Source organism: Canis lupus, chromosome 11 (assembly GCF_048164855.1).
Source record: "Canis lupus baileyi chromosome 11, mCanLup2.hap1, whole genome shotgun sequence".
In the NCBI taxonomy this organism is placed as follows: Eukaryota; Metazoa; Chordata; class Mammalia; order Carnivora; family Canidae; genus Canis; species Canis lupus.
In genome coordinates, this window is record NC_132848.1 from 39,541,916 (window position 1) to 39,558,019 (window position 16,104).

Here is a 16,104-nt window from a genome sequence, read left to right on the forward strand (position 1 = left end):
AGGATGTTCCCAGCAGCTATTTCTTCCCTCTGCTCACTCACTCCTACTTCTTTCATTTCCCTATAGATGTTGATCCTGGAACACTTTCTAATAAATACTTCCACACATAAGAATCTCTGTTTCGGGGTCTGCTTTCTGAAGACTTTTTTAAAAAAGATTTTATGTATTTATTCATGAAACACAGAAAGAGAGGCAGAGACATAGGCAGAGGGAGAAGCAGGCTCCCCACAGACTCCATCCCAGGACCCCAGATCATGACCTGAGCCAAAGGCAGATGCTCAACCATGAAGCCACCCAGGTGCCCCTGCTTCCTGAAGACTTACCTAAGAGTTGGTGCCACCAGCAGTGGTTTGAGGAAGCTGATTCTACATGAGATTTTGGGAGTAGATTAGCCCTAGTCAGTTGGCCAGGGGAACCCTATCACTGGTGTTGGGTGGGGCATAAACAGCCCCAGGCATCCTATAGCTATGAAATTAGCTTTCACTAATAGTGAATTGGAATGGGATACCATGCAAAGTACTGTACTAGAGTGAGGAATATCTCAGCGCCTGAGAATTTCAGGAAAATAGAAATGAAGGACTGTGGAATCAGGTAGCCATATTTGGGTGCAGTGAACACATTTAAGAAACAAAAAATGAGGAAAGGCTGACAGTGACTAATCTGAGTAAGTCTGAGTCAGAGAGCTTCTTTGGCATAGGGTGACTTTCATCTTCTGTAGCTGGAGGTTACTCTACTTAAAAGAATAGCAGAACTGCAGAGAAGTTTAAAATTTTAACCCCAAAAAGTCTTCTATGCCAAGGTCAGTGCCCTTGGAAAGGAGTTGGAGCCCTAAGACGCAGAATATCTGGGCTCACAAACTTGAAAATTTTGAATGTAGATAACTCTGAAATCTCCAGGTCTGCTAACGTAGCTTACTCTTTCCAGTTAAATACTACCGTTCTCTTCTCTTTCTTGAAGGTTTGAAGGTGATGAGCAGGTCTGTAGCTTACAAGACAACATACACCTCCTTAGGACCTACTCCTAATTCCTCTCCTGGACACAAATGAATAACTCAAGTCATATTATAAACTTGCAAGGAAGGGGCTAGGCCTACTAACAGAGGAAAGTACTGTGTCCAAAGAAGTCACAGGACCTACCAAACATGAGCTAGCAGGAGTTGATATATGGAAACTATTTCAAATGTGTGAATCAAGGGAGACAGAAAAGTTGTATGAAAGTTTATGCATATGGAAATACCATCTGCTGATACACGATTTAATATCCTGGCAAAGACTCCAGAAGACAGTGCTAATGCCATGCTTGCATGTTTCTTAGAACATTGGAGAAAGTGGTAGTTCATGTATATGAAGTCAACATACCAGAAGGACCATGACAGACAATGGAATGGGGATTCAAGGCTCAGAGAAATAGACCTGCTAGAGGGAAGCTCTACACATGTCCAGAAGACAGAGGCTGACAAGGTTCTGTCAGAAACATGGGAAATACCACCAAAGCAATAAAAACTACACTGGTTAGAGGGGTGGTTGCATCACTGAAAATCTCAGAGATGACTGTGCTCTATAGACAAGGACTGATAGTAGGAGATGATGTTAGCCCTGGGTTCTTGATAACAATAAGGATGATAAAATCCCCAAATAATAGAGGTTGGGTGAGAACATGAGAAGCAAGATGGTACAATTTTCATAATAAATGCAAGGTCACTGTAACAACCAAAATGCTATGGAGATAACATATCATGCCATGTTTTCAAACAAGATACATGGATAGACAACAAGGGTAATATTCAGTCTAAAATCAAGACAAAACAGGGATCCCTGGGTGGCGCAGCGGTTTGGCACCTGCCTTTGGCCCAGGGCGCGATCCTGGAGACCCGGGATCGAATCCCACGTCGGGCTCCCAGTGCATGGAGCCTGCTTCTCCCTCTGCCTGTGTCTCTGCCTCTCTCTCTCTCTCTCTCTCTCTCTCTCTCTCTGTGTGACTATCATAAATAATAAAAAAATAAAAAATTAAAAAAAAAATAAAAGTAAAATCAAGACAAAACAAAGATAGACCAAGAGAACACCAAGAATTGGTGCTGCAACAAAATATCACAATCACTTTCCCAGTATCTGAACCTAAATATTCAGACCTAGATCCTATAGACTGAAGAAGAGGCCAAGTCCCTAGGAGGAAGAACCCTGCAATACTATGTGATTGTGTTCACTAACATTTCCAGTCCTTTTCTAAAAGGACATATGGCCCATTACTCCAGGGAAATCATACTCCAGGGAAAAGAAAGCACCTAAGTATATCAATGACAGTGGTACAGAACATCTGAGTTGATACACCGAGAAACATGAGGTATTATCATGACCTCCCTGTTAGAATAAGAGTATACAAAACCCAAGAAAGAAATGGAGTTCTGGCTCAGATCTAGCTTACAATAGGTCCTTGACCCACCCCATGGTCATTCCCCCTGCCACCCAAATCATAATTGGAAAGGATATATGTGAGATTTCACAGGATCCACACAATGACTCCTTGACATGTGAGGTGAGCTTCATTGTGGAGACAGACAAATGGAAATTTCTAACCAGCTCCCCCACCTGCCCGCCCAGCCAACATAGTAAATCAAAAACATCTTTGATTCCCGGACAATTTCAGAGACTGGTATTACCCTAAAACCATATAGGATATAGCAGTGCTGGTCCCTGACATAACCACATTAAATCATCAGTTTAGCCCTTAAAAATCCAGACAGTTACCAGAGGGTGACAGCTGTCTACCAAAAGCTCAAGTCAAGAAGCAACCCTAATTGTGCTGTGTGCCTCATGTGGCATCTCTGCAAGTGCAAATTGATACTGATCCCTTCAGCTTCAAAGCATTGGGGATGCCTATTCTTCTGACCAACTGGCTATAAATTTAGGGACTCTTACAACCCCCTCAATTTTAATAATTCACTAAAGCAACTCACGGAACTCACCTAAAGTGCTATATTGACAAATAAAATTGTATTATAAAGGATACAGACTAGGAAGACACATATAGGGTAAGGTCAGGTGGGGGTGGGGTACATAGATGTTCCTTGTCCTTGTGACAGGTGTATCATCCCCCCAGCACATTAGTGTGTTCATCAACCAGGAAGCTCCACTGAGCCTCAGCATCCAGAGACTTTTATGGGACATGTTTGATTAAATGATTGTTCACAAGATTGAACTCAATTTTCAATCCCTCCACCCTCCCCCACTCACTGTGGCTGGTATCCCAGTAACGGCCCCCCTCCCAAAGCTATCTAGGGGCCCACCTTGAATTACCTTACTAGCAGAACAAAGCCCTATCACTGAGAAAATTCCAAGGATTTGAAGCTTTGTGCCAGGACCTGGGAACAAAGACCAGATATATTTATCATATCCCTGTACTTGAAGGCAATCTAGCCTATATCCAGTGATTGACAGGTATAGGAGATGGGATTTTGGCATAAAGGCAGGACTGTTTTTCTTCAAGACAGGACAACTCTGAGGAGCCATCCTAGCTCCGGAGCTCCCCTGGATCAGCTGTAACTTGTTACAATTTACATTCTGCCTTCAATACCCTACAAGTGTTGATCCACAGAAGCACTCTCCGATGAACCTCTTCCTTGCATTTCCCCTTTTTACTCCACTTCATGGGCAATCTAAGGCATTTTTTTATATCTGGCAAGAAAAAAGTCAAACATCTATGCAGATAAGGTCATTCATATGTTGCTACTAAGTTCTTTAATATCAACTTGTACAATTATTGAACTTTATACTTCTGCCATCTTGAATTCCATTCTACAGTCCCTAAATTCATTTGTTTAGCTGATGGGGCTGGATTGGCCCATGAGAGTGGTGACACTCTCATTCCTCTGTAAAACAACTGACTTACAGCAAATAGGCCACTTCCTCACAAGCAGGCCCACAAAACCATGCTTCACCAACTGTGTTAGTGATCATCTGGAGATAGCTCTTCCCACAAATGTTTATGCTAGCACTTACTGTCATAATTTAATTAAAAACTATATCAATCAGTAAACTATAAAGACAAAAATGAGTTGTTTCTGTGAAAACTAAATTGAATGTTTTGGAAAGACTTGATAAACGGGAGTTCATAAAAATAATTACTCTTTAATTTGGATAAAATCTCAGTAAAAGATTGAAAAAGGATGTAAAGCTCTAGAAATTTTCTCCAGAAAGTTGTTTCCAGATGACTTCATTTTTTCATTTCACTTGAAAGAAAGAGAAATAGGAATCTAGAGGATGCATTAAGGGCATAGCTCACGCAAGAAAGAAAATATGAAACAGTATATTACCAACAAAAGGCCTCAGTCTTGGGACACCTGGGTGACTCAGTGGTTCAGTGTCTGCCTTTGGTTCAGGTCGTGACCCCGGGGTCCCAGGATTGAGTCCCACCTTGAGCTGCCCACAGGGTGCCTGCTTCTCTCTCTGCCTATGTCTCTGCCTTTCTCTCTGTGTCTCTCACAAATAAATACATAAAATCTTTAAAAAAAATTTTTAAAGAAATAAAAAGCCTTGGTCTTTTATTTAAAAATTGGCCAAATGTTAAGTACACTATGATTTCAATGTAACCAAATGTTTAAACTACACATGTCCTTTTTTATAATGACTTGCATTAACCAGTAGTCTGAGCCTGACAAGCAGCAACCCTAATCGCATCACATGAGAATCTTCACTAGTCTAGTGCTCTGAGTCTACCAAGGCCCTTGCTTTTCACAGGATACTTCTCCACCTTCTGCTCCCTCCACGTGGCTTTCGTGAAAAGCTTTCCTTCCTCCTCTTTCAAAACTCAGCTCAGAGAGTAGTTCCTCCAGGAAACTTTCCTAAACTCCTAATATTTCACATGCTCCTCATCTCCCTGTGGAAAGAGGTAGAACTCGTAAGTACACAGAGCATTGTACTTGCCCATTTATTTATCTTCTCCTTAAAACTATAGGCAGTGCCTGACTCTTCCTCATTTTTGCCAGCCCTGTACTCAGCAGTCTGGCACTTGGGAGGAATTCAATAAATATTCATTGGAGTAATAAATGTATGAATAATTTGCCAATGTTACATTTTCTTTCCATGACAAATCTGCTTCAGATGCCGTCACCTTCTTTTTCTGGCTGCTGCCTTCCTTGCTCCTTGCATAGGAGATGGGCCTGTCAATGTCAGGGATGTGTTCTGATAGCATGATGTAGAATAGAGGCAACTGCAAACTTCAGAGACCAAATGAGAAAACTCAAATTCCTAAACATTTTCCAAGCATTAGTCCAAAAAATGTAGTTAGCACAAGGCTTATAATGGCATCCCTATAGCATTTTTAAGTCAATGAAAAGGAACTGGAACTTACCTCAATGAAATCTGTCTTTAGAGAGAATTATATATATGGGTCCTACTAACTGAAGGAAAAAAATATATAAGCAAATGGTAATTTTTCCAAGCTCTCTTTTTTTAAAAATAAAGCCCATATTATCCCCTGCTTCAATGCACAGAACTACCAGATTCTTTGTTGTCTAAAAATTTTTTTCTGCAAATATCTTGATTTAGAAAGATATACAATGGCTATAATAATCCTCATATTTCATTTCTACATAATCTAATTAACATAATGGCTCCTTATGGATTAAAGAAGAAAATTACATTTCTTCAAGGAAATAGCTGGTCATTGCCTTTAGAAATTTATTTGTAAACTACTGTGATGCTGGCAGCAAATGGTACATACACCATTCCATTGTCCCTAGAAGCACTGAACAAAATTTGACACATTTTGTATGAAACTGGTTGCCTGATGATAAATTATTGTAATCGCTGTGAATACTGTTAGTATTCTTGACAATGTTGCAAAGAAAGTCATGATGATGACACTGTGCCAACCGTGTTTCAGCTGGAAGTTATCAAGAAGCTTCTACCATTTGTGACTCAGTGTTTGCAGATGACAGAATCCTATGGGCTCCCATCTTCCCCTCCTTTAGCACAGTCTCCGTCCAGGAGAGATTGCACTGCAGGTGTTTCCTGAAAAGGTCTTACCTGGGACCCTACACTTCTCTGTTTATCAGACAGTTCCAGGTTCTGCTACATCCAATCATTAGTACAGGGAACAAAATCAAAATAAAACAAACAGCTCTTCAGTTTCTCATCATTCAGAGAACTTTAAGAGGTCAAGAAAAATCCTCAAAGGTGATGTGTGTTTTCATCTTTATGTTACCAAGGTGAAGATTTTAGTAGAGTTGTAGCCAAGGCATCTGGGGCTTTGCCCTGTCCCCTCCATCCCTGTAGCAATTGTGCCCACAGGATCTGGTGTCTGTCCCTCCAAACTCCCTCTTGCTCCTTGTTGACAGAGGCTGTTCTTAGTCTACCAGATCCAGGTTGCCTGGGTCAGAAGTGAGAAGTGCCTAGAAATTGTGACTTCAACCACCAGATCTGAGCCAAAGTTACCTTCTGTGGGGTCTGTATGGCAGCACATTTTGATTGGTCTCCTTCCCTTCACCTCTCAACTGGGGTGACCACTTACCCTGGTTTGCCTGGGACTGTACTGGTTTTAGTCTGCATCCCAGAAACTTCTTGGTCACTGGTAAACTGGGCTAGATGGTCACCTTTCACTCCCCTACACCTCTCCCAAGGGGATTTTCTAGGAGCATTTAATAATAAATCACCTTCAAATGAACCCTTATCTCATGATCTGCCTCTAGGACACCCAACCCATAATGTCAGTTTGTACAAACATTGGCTTCATAATAGGGAAATCTTTAAGGAGATAACAACAGGGCATTCCAACAACCAGAGTCAGCCCCTAGCACACTTTCAAGAAGGTGAGGAGGGTCCTTCAAGGAGACAAAGAAGGAAGTGAAGAACTGGGAGACTCATTCTCCACCACCCTTACTGCCACCTCCCGGCACTAAACCTTTGTCACCAGTTGCCATCTCTCACTGGGATCTTTAGTGGCCTCCTCACGCCACACATCTCCTTTCTTCCCCCTTTTCACTCTGTAGTTTATCATAGAGTAATTTAGTTAAAACATGTCAGACCATGGTCCTCCTCTGCACAAAGCCCCGGTGCATACCCCGCTACTCAGAGCCAAAGCTATAGTCTTCCTTCTGACCCAAAGGCTCTACAACAGTCTGTTCCGACCTCTTCTCCTGCCACCCTCCCCCTGGTGGCACCCCAGTGGTCACCCTGGCCTCTTCGTTCTTTGTCAGTTATGCCTGACCAGCCTACCCTGAGGCCCCTGATCTGGCTCTCACCTCAGTCTAGAAGGTGATTCACCACCTCCGGCAGGTCATGACTCAAATTGGCCACCTCCTCTGGTGTCCCATCTGAAATGTAAACCCCCACCATGAACATGCCATATCCCTCTCCTGCTTTCATTCTTCTCCTTAGCATGGACTTCTTTTCCCTCTTTCTTTCCTGTCTGCTCCCTCGTGTGCAAACCCCCATAGGCAGTCTCAGTATATTCTGTTCTCCTCCTGGATGCTTGCCCAGCCCCAGACGCTCACAGTGGATGCTCAGTCATTATTTGACAATTGTCCTTGTTGTGTCACCAAGTCTGCTGCAGCCTTGGGAGACCTGGACTTGTGGGGAGCTAAGCTCAAGTTCCACTTTGTTCATGGCCAGTGACCAGTCAACGAATTGGGTGGCACCTGAACTCTTAGACCCTTAGTGCTTCTGCCAGAACCCTGATGGAAAAGAGCCACGCTAGCATTATGGTCCCACTCTTTGTGGGAGATTGTCTAAACTATGAAGCTCTGTCTTGCAATTGTGGCTGTCGTTGTCCTCCCGAACACAAATGCTCCCAGATACCAACTTCCCTTTAGAAGCTTCCTTTTATCAAAAATGTTAAAAAGATGATGCTCATTGCCTCAGGAATTGTGGTTGGACAGACCCAAACCAAATCAGAATATCTGAAAGATACAAATAGAGCACAGTGTGGAATGTGAGCATCTGAGCAAGGCATTGCTCTTGCCATCCCAAAAGCATATGTCTTTATGGGTGCAACTTTACATACAGGCCAGCTGAGCCTCACTCTGATGGTTCTCAGAGTGAGGCCCCCAGATCAACAGTGTCAATATACCCAGGAACTTGCTGGAAATGCAAATCATCAAATCCCCCCAAAGCCTCCAGATCTGCTGAATCAGAGACTGGCAGCAGGCCCAGCAATGTGTCCCATGACAAATTCTCCAGGGATATTGACTCACACTTGACATTAGAACCACTGGCCTAGCAGATAGACTTTACTCAGCACTCTTTCTCTAGAAAACACCTGCTATGAATCTTTCCACTGGAAGCTGTTAGGCCAGGGTTTCTCAGCCTTGGCACTGTTACATTTGGGGCTAGACAATTTGCTGTGTGTGCCGTCCTGGGCATTGTGGCATGTTTACTGCATCCCTGACCTGCATCCACTAGATGCCAGTAGTATCCCTACCCCTTCCCTCCACCACTTGTGATCGACAAGAATATCTCTAGACTTTGCCAAAATCACCTCTTGTTGAATATCACTCCCTTGGACGACATGGAAGACAAGATGGCTTTATAATGTGGTAAAGCTGAGCCTGCCAACAGCAAAAATAGGTGGAAGTCTCCCATTTCCAACAGCTTGAGCCTAGAGTGTCTTCTGTATTTGGGCTTCCTGGGAATAGACTTTGAGGTTGGCATGCAGAAGGTTGATGGGGGGCATACACCCAGGGACCACTCCGAAGAGGGGTGAGAGAAGCAGGAAGGGCAGACAGAGAGGTTGAGCTGTGAGGCACTTGAAACAGAGGCCCCATTGGAAGCTATGGAGTCCCACGGCCCTGCCACATTCTCCCTATTGAGTCAAAGGAACAGGCCTGTCCCACTGAACAGCCTTGGGCACAAGTGGAGGTGAGGCAGCTTCCTGCACAGAGGCAATCCCCAGAAGACTGAGTTGTGAGCTGCCAGCAGCTGGCACTCCAGGCCCCCAGATGAGCCAGGTCCCAGGTGGTGAACCACAGCTTTAGTGACAGCATCTCATTGTCATAGGCCTGACACCTCAATGTCAGCAGAAAACCTGTGATTCCAGTCCAGGCTGCTAAGTGCCATGACAGGAGCTTACATCCAAAACACAGTTACCTAAACACCTAAACAAGCAGCATTTATTGAGTCAAAATACATGTTATTCTCTCCAAAACCTACTGTGCACGGACCCAGTGCTCTCTGTGCTAGTGTTCTCTGTTCCACGGGAGCACGATCAGTTCTCATAAATACATCATCTGTGAGGCTGCCCTCCCTGGATCTCCACGATCTCCACGCAGGAGCCGGTGTGAGTCCGGTGTGAGTTGGGCTCAGCATATCTTGGCTCTGATAGGACTCTCCTCATGAGGAGCTAATTACAGATGATAAGAAGTTTTCAGGGTGTGCAGTCTTGCCTTCTCTTTGATTTCTGTTCTGAATGACAAAACGTAGAGCAGTCATTAATACTTGTCATCTCCCGGCCCGGGGAACGGAGGACCTCAGCCTTCATCAGCAGCACTGCCTGTCTCTGGGCCAATCAGAACTGACCCCTCAGTGTTCTCGACAGCCCATCCTCTGCTGGAGGACCCATGACATCCATCTGGTGTGCCTATCCTTCAAGCTATCACCTCTCGGGCGTTTGACACTTATTGAGTTCCCATGAAGATACACCTAAAAGGTTGTTTAGCATGTCCCCTCTGACCCCCATGTCCTGCCAAGTCATGTGGGCCCGGCCAATGACTAAGACGATTTGTCTACAACACTAGTGAGCCTAGTGTGTGCTGAATGTCCCTGTGAAAACATAGATTCTTTAACACCACTTATTTCCAGGATTTATAACCCTGAGAAGGGTGTAGTCAGTAGAAATTCTAGAAAGAAAGTTTTTAATGCTTTCAAGTGTGAAATCTGACTCTCAGTACTCATCTAAGTTAAAAAATATAAATTAAAGCTGACAGGGCACCTGGGTGGCTCAGTGGTTGAACATCTGCCTTCAGCTCAGGTCGTGATCCTGGGGCCCTGGGATCGAGTCCCGCATCTGGCTCCCTGCAGGGAGCCTGCCTCTCCCTCTGCCTATGTCTCTGCCTCTCTCTCTGTGTCTCTTATGAATAAATAAAGAAAATCTTAAAAAGTAAAAAATAAAGCTGACATAATATGCAAAGGAGGAAATGCCTTTTAATGAGTCTTGTTCCTTTCAGGAATTTGTCCCACACACAAACCTTTTATTGAGATGATGAGTTAATGTGGCTGTTTCTAGCCTAGACTTGTAAGTGCCTGGATGACAAAAGCCCAGGATCTTGTCTCTGTTCTGACTGTGGAGGCTTAGGATCTGCAGGCCTGGGGTTTGAAAGGATCCCAGACTGAGATGGGAGAAGAAAAGGGGATATATTAGAAACCTCACCCCACCATTTGTCTAAGATTTTCTCAGAGAGCCTCAATTACAACAAAAAAGCAAAACTCTCTATACTTTTGTTAGACCATATGTCTGCCAATGCTCCTATTTATGGTTCAGAAAATAGGAAAATATTTCCACTGAAGGTAAAAAATGTAGTGACAACCCTGTACTTAAAATCTTCTCCTTGTGATCATATTTGTAGAAACTATGGTTGTTCACCTATTTGGATCACACACATAGTACTGTGAGTCTGACTCATTCCCCTCCCCACAACCAGACTGTTTCTGGGGCTTCATCAGCTGCAGAAGTACCCACCCCCACGTGGGGCCCAGAAAAAGCCCAAGCTCCCAGAGAGAAGCAGCATTTTTAGCTCTTCTTGCCTCTCCCTGCCAAGTGAGCTACCTAACTTTCTCAGAAGTATGCTAGAAGATAGTATCTTCATCCACTTTGCCAGATGGCTGCATCAAGATAACACTGAGACACAGTCTGTGAGGGTGGGGGAGAATGAAAGCACTCCCATGTGACGGTGGAACATAGGACTTCCATCACTCAGCCTGCATCTATTTCTGCCTCAGCAATATCTGAAAGCTCAATGGCCTGTAAATATATTTAGGCGCATGATCATTGAGTTTCACAAGCTACTGTCAATTTCATGTGTCAATTTCCATAGAACATTGAATGTTTCATTATAAAAACCTTCTAAGACATTTTCCTCTCCTTAATATAGATTTTAAGAAATAAAAATTGGACAAAATAAGTATTAATTCATCACACAATAGACTGTGATACACTATTGACAGTATCTACGTAATCAATCACATTGCAAAAATTCATGACATTGGAGATGTCCTGTCTCTTCATAATCTGACTCTTACTGATTTTTCATTGTTTGGGAAAACAAAAAAAACTTTGCCTTAGGCTGAGGATTTGACATTTGGATTGGGCTTACCCATCTTTGGAGAAGGCTCTTCAGATATAAGGAAGGCTATTTAGGGAGGAAAGCACAGACGATGATTTTACCAGGCTCATCTCTCCAGAAACTTTTGCCATTTCCCATTCACAACATGTCCTCCCTGACTCTTTTCAGCTGTTTCATTCTTACTGTGATGATACAAACATTGCCCTAGTGAAGCTGAGCTATATACCGCCTATATACCAAGTTCAACTGCCTCCCAGAAGCCATGCAGGAATATTTGATCCATATACTGCCCCCTTTCTTTAAAACCCTACAGCACCCAGAGTTTGTAATACTGCTGTAAATATTAAATTATATAAAACTTGGTTTCGGGATCCCTGGGTGGCGCAGCAGTTTGGCGCCTGCGGTTTCAAGCATGGGTGCCATCAGCCCAACCCATTTGTATATCTCCTGAAGACTGAACTCCTAGCTATGGGATTTCCATTTCAGGGAAGTTTAAGTGATTGCAAATAAATTTCTGACCATTCCAAAATCTATCAAAAATAAATAATAAGATCACATGCTATCAATTTATTTTTTTAACAATAATTGTGAAATCCACTTTTGTGTGTGTGAAATTCTTATCATAACAGGTATGAACGCTTACATATAGCACTGACCAAAGTTGAACTGATATCTAAAACCATTGTTTTAGTAGTTTGATAAAATGATAATGGTAATTCAACTTCTGTCATACTGTATAGAAGTATTTATATCCATTATAAGATATATATGTATGTATAGAATGTATTTATATAAATATATATTTATATATATATACATATATGTATAATATATACATGTGTTTATGTATATGTATATATTTATATGTATTTTAAAAATACATATGTATATTTTCTGGTAAGCATGGGCTAAAGACAGAAAACTAATTAGGTTCTGAAAAGTAGTAACCTATAGTATAGCATTCTGGAAAGCTCCCATTCCTAATTTAAAAATTATTAAAGCATTGCTATTTATAAACCAGTTTATAGAAAAATAAGAAAATAAATTTTAAAAATGTTAAATGTGACCTGCAATATACAGAGATGAGCTCAAAGATTCATGTATAAGAATATTTGTTGTCAGATTACAAATAAAGTTAAAAACTGAGAAATATCATATATTTCCAAGAAATAGAGTAAATAAAATGTAATATTATACACTCATGAAAAGAATATTTTAGGAGGACTTTTTAATAGCCTAGAAATGTTCAAAAACATACTGTTAAATTTTAAAAGGCAAACTATAGCATTATGCACAGTATGGTTTCTTATTTCTTTTAATGTATAAAAATTCAAAGAGAAAAAAGATAAATTTTAAAAACGTTAATTATGATTAACACTTGGGAATGAGAACTAAATTGTTTTACTTCTTTATTCGTACCTTTCTCTATTTAAAAAATTTTCCACACTGCATATGTATCACTTTTGTAATCAGAAAGGAAATAGCATTATTTTTTTTAAATGTGATACTCTGTACCAGCAGTACCATTTTTAAATAACATCTTGTTCTGAATTTTTAAAAACAGCAAAAAAAAAAGATGAACTAATAAAACTATCTCTGAGATTTTGTTTTAAATAAACTATAATTTATCTAGCACTCTGATTTTGTTTCTGATACTATTCTCCAATAAATAAATACATACATATGTACATACACATATACATACATAAATGGAAAACAGAGATTTTCAGAGGTAATGACTGAATTCCAGGCCTGAGGCAGAGAAAGTTCAAGATGAACTTTGCACATCTTTTCTTTTTACTTTGGCACAGATTTTTTTGTTGTTCTTAATCACTAAACATTATACACAGAAGTAGTGCTTTGCCCATGACCTTTTCCCATTTTTGCTCGTCCTAATCCTAGCTTTTTCCAAGGTTCAGGTAGAAATCTCCATTTTCACATCATCTTCATTGACAAGCTAGAAGTATCCTTAAGGCACCAAAGAATAAGGCAGTGCTCAAAGAATGACACTGTTATTGATGACAAAAGGACATGTGAGACATTTTGAAAGGGCTCCCAATGGTCAAATTTGGGAGAATTTGAGCAATAAAATAATTAATTATAGAAAGGGATTTTAATCCATAGAATGAAAATATCCATATTGACATAAATATAGATGAGAGGAATAGATAGATGATAGATAGATAGATAGATAGATAGATAGATAGATAGATAGATGATAGATAGATAGATAGATGATAGATAGATAGATAGATAGATAGATAGATAGATAGATAGATGGAAACCTCCTCCATACTGTAGAATTTCAATGAATAAATAAGCTTTTAATAATTGTACTGTGGTTTTAGAAAATGATGAAGGAGTTCAGGAATTCTTTGTTCTAGTTTGGCAACTTTTTTATAGATTTAATACTATTGCAAGATGGGGGCTCCTGGAGGACTCAGTTGGTTAAGAATTCCACTCTTGGTTTTGGCTCAGGTGATCTCATGGGTGTTGTGATCGAGCCCAGTGTCTGGTTCCATGCTCAATGGGGGAAGTGGCTCCAAGATTCTCTCCTTCTGCCCCTCCCCCCACTTGCACACTCTTCTGTTTATCTCTCTAAAATAAATTAATAAGCCTTAAAAAAACTATTGTAAGATGAAGAGTTAAAATTGCAATAATCTAAATTATTAAGGTATAAATTTCCTTGTGTTATTAAATTAATATGTCGTGGTTGTAGAAAACTGAATAGGAGAAAAGAAAATGTCACAACCCATAAACCCATCATATAAAGAGACATTTCTATTGTCTTTGCTTTTTAATGGACATTGAAGGGCATTTAAGGGCAAAAAGCTATATAGATCTAGAGAGAAACTTGCTGTGCCTCCTGGATTTATTCCTACATGACTCTGAGCTTTTATAATTCTACTGTGCTCAGAATTAAATCCACATGTTGAAATGTGGGAAGACAGTGGGCCGGCATCAGACATGCGAAAAGAGAGCCTCTTCCTCATCAGTCAGAGCAGGCTTCCGGCCTGGCAAGCTTCCGGCCTGGAAACCACCATCAGCCATCCCATCTGGAGAATATTAGCAGGAATTTCCACGGGTAGCATCAGAACTTCCCTCCAGGCACAATGAGGCCTGACGACAGCCAGGAAATGGTAACAAGATTTCCAGCAGCAGAGAAAGAGGAAAACTGATGTTTAAATGATGTAAAAATGCTTTTCTTAATATAGAGTCTTGATCAAAAACCAAAAGCATCAACAAGTAATTGCAAGGCATCTACCTGGCAAGGCATCATGATGTGACTTGTAAGCAAATAAACACAAGGCTGCAGGAAGGCCTGCTGTTCAGGCCACCGGGACCCTATTTCCTGGTAGATGTTCCGCCCCAGCAACTTGAAATGGCGGTTTCTGCCTTGAGAATGGAGGAAAGCAAGCCTAGAGTTCCCCGTGAGCCAGCACAGTGATCCTGTTCTCTAGAATTAGGCTGTTGCCATAGTAACTACCAAATGATGGACAGATTTTTGAATGTGGAGTGGTCTACTGTGATAAGAGCTTCCAGGACATCACTATGTATTTCCAAACCTGCTATATCACACACACTGTGTAATGATACTAAATACCATGTTTCAAGATCGATTTTAAATGGTTTTCTTTTAAAAATTGAAATGATAGACAATCTGAACTATTTTTAGTGCTAAATAACCATTTGTGCTAATACCAGTTTTATTCACTAGCATGCCAAGTCAAAACTTGCGTGCTTTGTGCAGCTCTGCTTATTTGCTTTAAGGAAAGTTGGATGGAATTAATGAAAAAGTATAGTGTCCCCTAGATAACAGTAAAGTTCTTACTGAGGTGAATTTAATGCCAGGAGTTGGATGGGTTCTAAGAAATCAACACAGTGAAAAAAACAGTAAGATGCTTTTGGCCTTCACTTGCTGTATATATTTGACTCATTCCCTTAAGAAAATATTGTATCTACAGAGCAATTTCATTTTGGTGGAAGTGGGAGTGAATAATGTCCATACAATAATAACATTTCCAGGCAATCAAGATTCAATTCTCTACCTGAGTTTTATGCAGATCCCCTTGACTTCAATACATCCAAAATGCTTTTGACAGCCAACATCAGAAAAAAAGCAACGAGATGCCTAGAACTGCTAGCATTTGTAGCAAGTGGTTTCCTCAGATCCCTGCCTCACAAGACTCTAGTAATCACTTAAATCATAGCTGAGATCTAAAGAAATAATCTTAAAATCCAGGCAAAACTTTTAGTGTGTTTATAAGCACAATTTAAGCTTTTTTGATGGAATGTGGATTGACTTTACCAGGACCCTTAGGCAAAGAGTCGATCTCCCTTGAGGCAAAGACTGTCAGAGTGTCTTAAATCTTGTGTTGAACCATGTTATACTCAGATGGAGAGGGGTCTCCATATCTTAAGCGCAATCAGCTCAATTAATATAAATAACACACCTGTGTATGGGATCCCTGGGTGGCGCAGCGGTTTGGCGCCTGCCTTTGGCCCAGGGCGCGATCCTGGAGACCTGGGATCGAATCCCACATCGGGCTCCTGGTACATGGAGCCTGCTTCTCCCTCTGCCTATGTCTCTGCCTCTCTCTCTCTCTCTCTCTCTCTTTCTCTCCCTCTCTCTCTGTGACTATCATAAATAAATAAAATTTAAAAAAAATAACACACCTGTGTAACCAGCCCCTGGATCAAGACAGAGAATACTATGGGAACCATGAAAGGCTCTCCAAGCCTTCCAAATGTTATCCCCAAAGGGTAACCATGCCCTGACTCCATAGATTAGTTCTGCCTGTTTCTGGGCTTTATAAAAAAGGACTCACACA

The 16,104-nt window shown here is 41.2% G+C and overlaps 1 long non-coding RNA gene across 1 annotated transcript in view; it reads right to left on the reverse strand.

Annotated features, from left to right (window-relative positions):
* Nucleotides 1–9,089: 9,089 nt before the first annotated feature.
* Nucleotides 9,090–16,104, reverse strand: part of LOC140643025 (uncharacterized) — a 55,984-nt gene continuing 48,969 nt past the window's right edge. Inside the window, exon 3 of the long non-coding RNA XR_012039406.1 lies at nucleotides 9,090–9,395. This is a non-coding gene — a long non-coding RNA (uncharacterized lncRNA). The remainder of the gene's footprint in view (nucleotides 9,396–16,104) is intronic.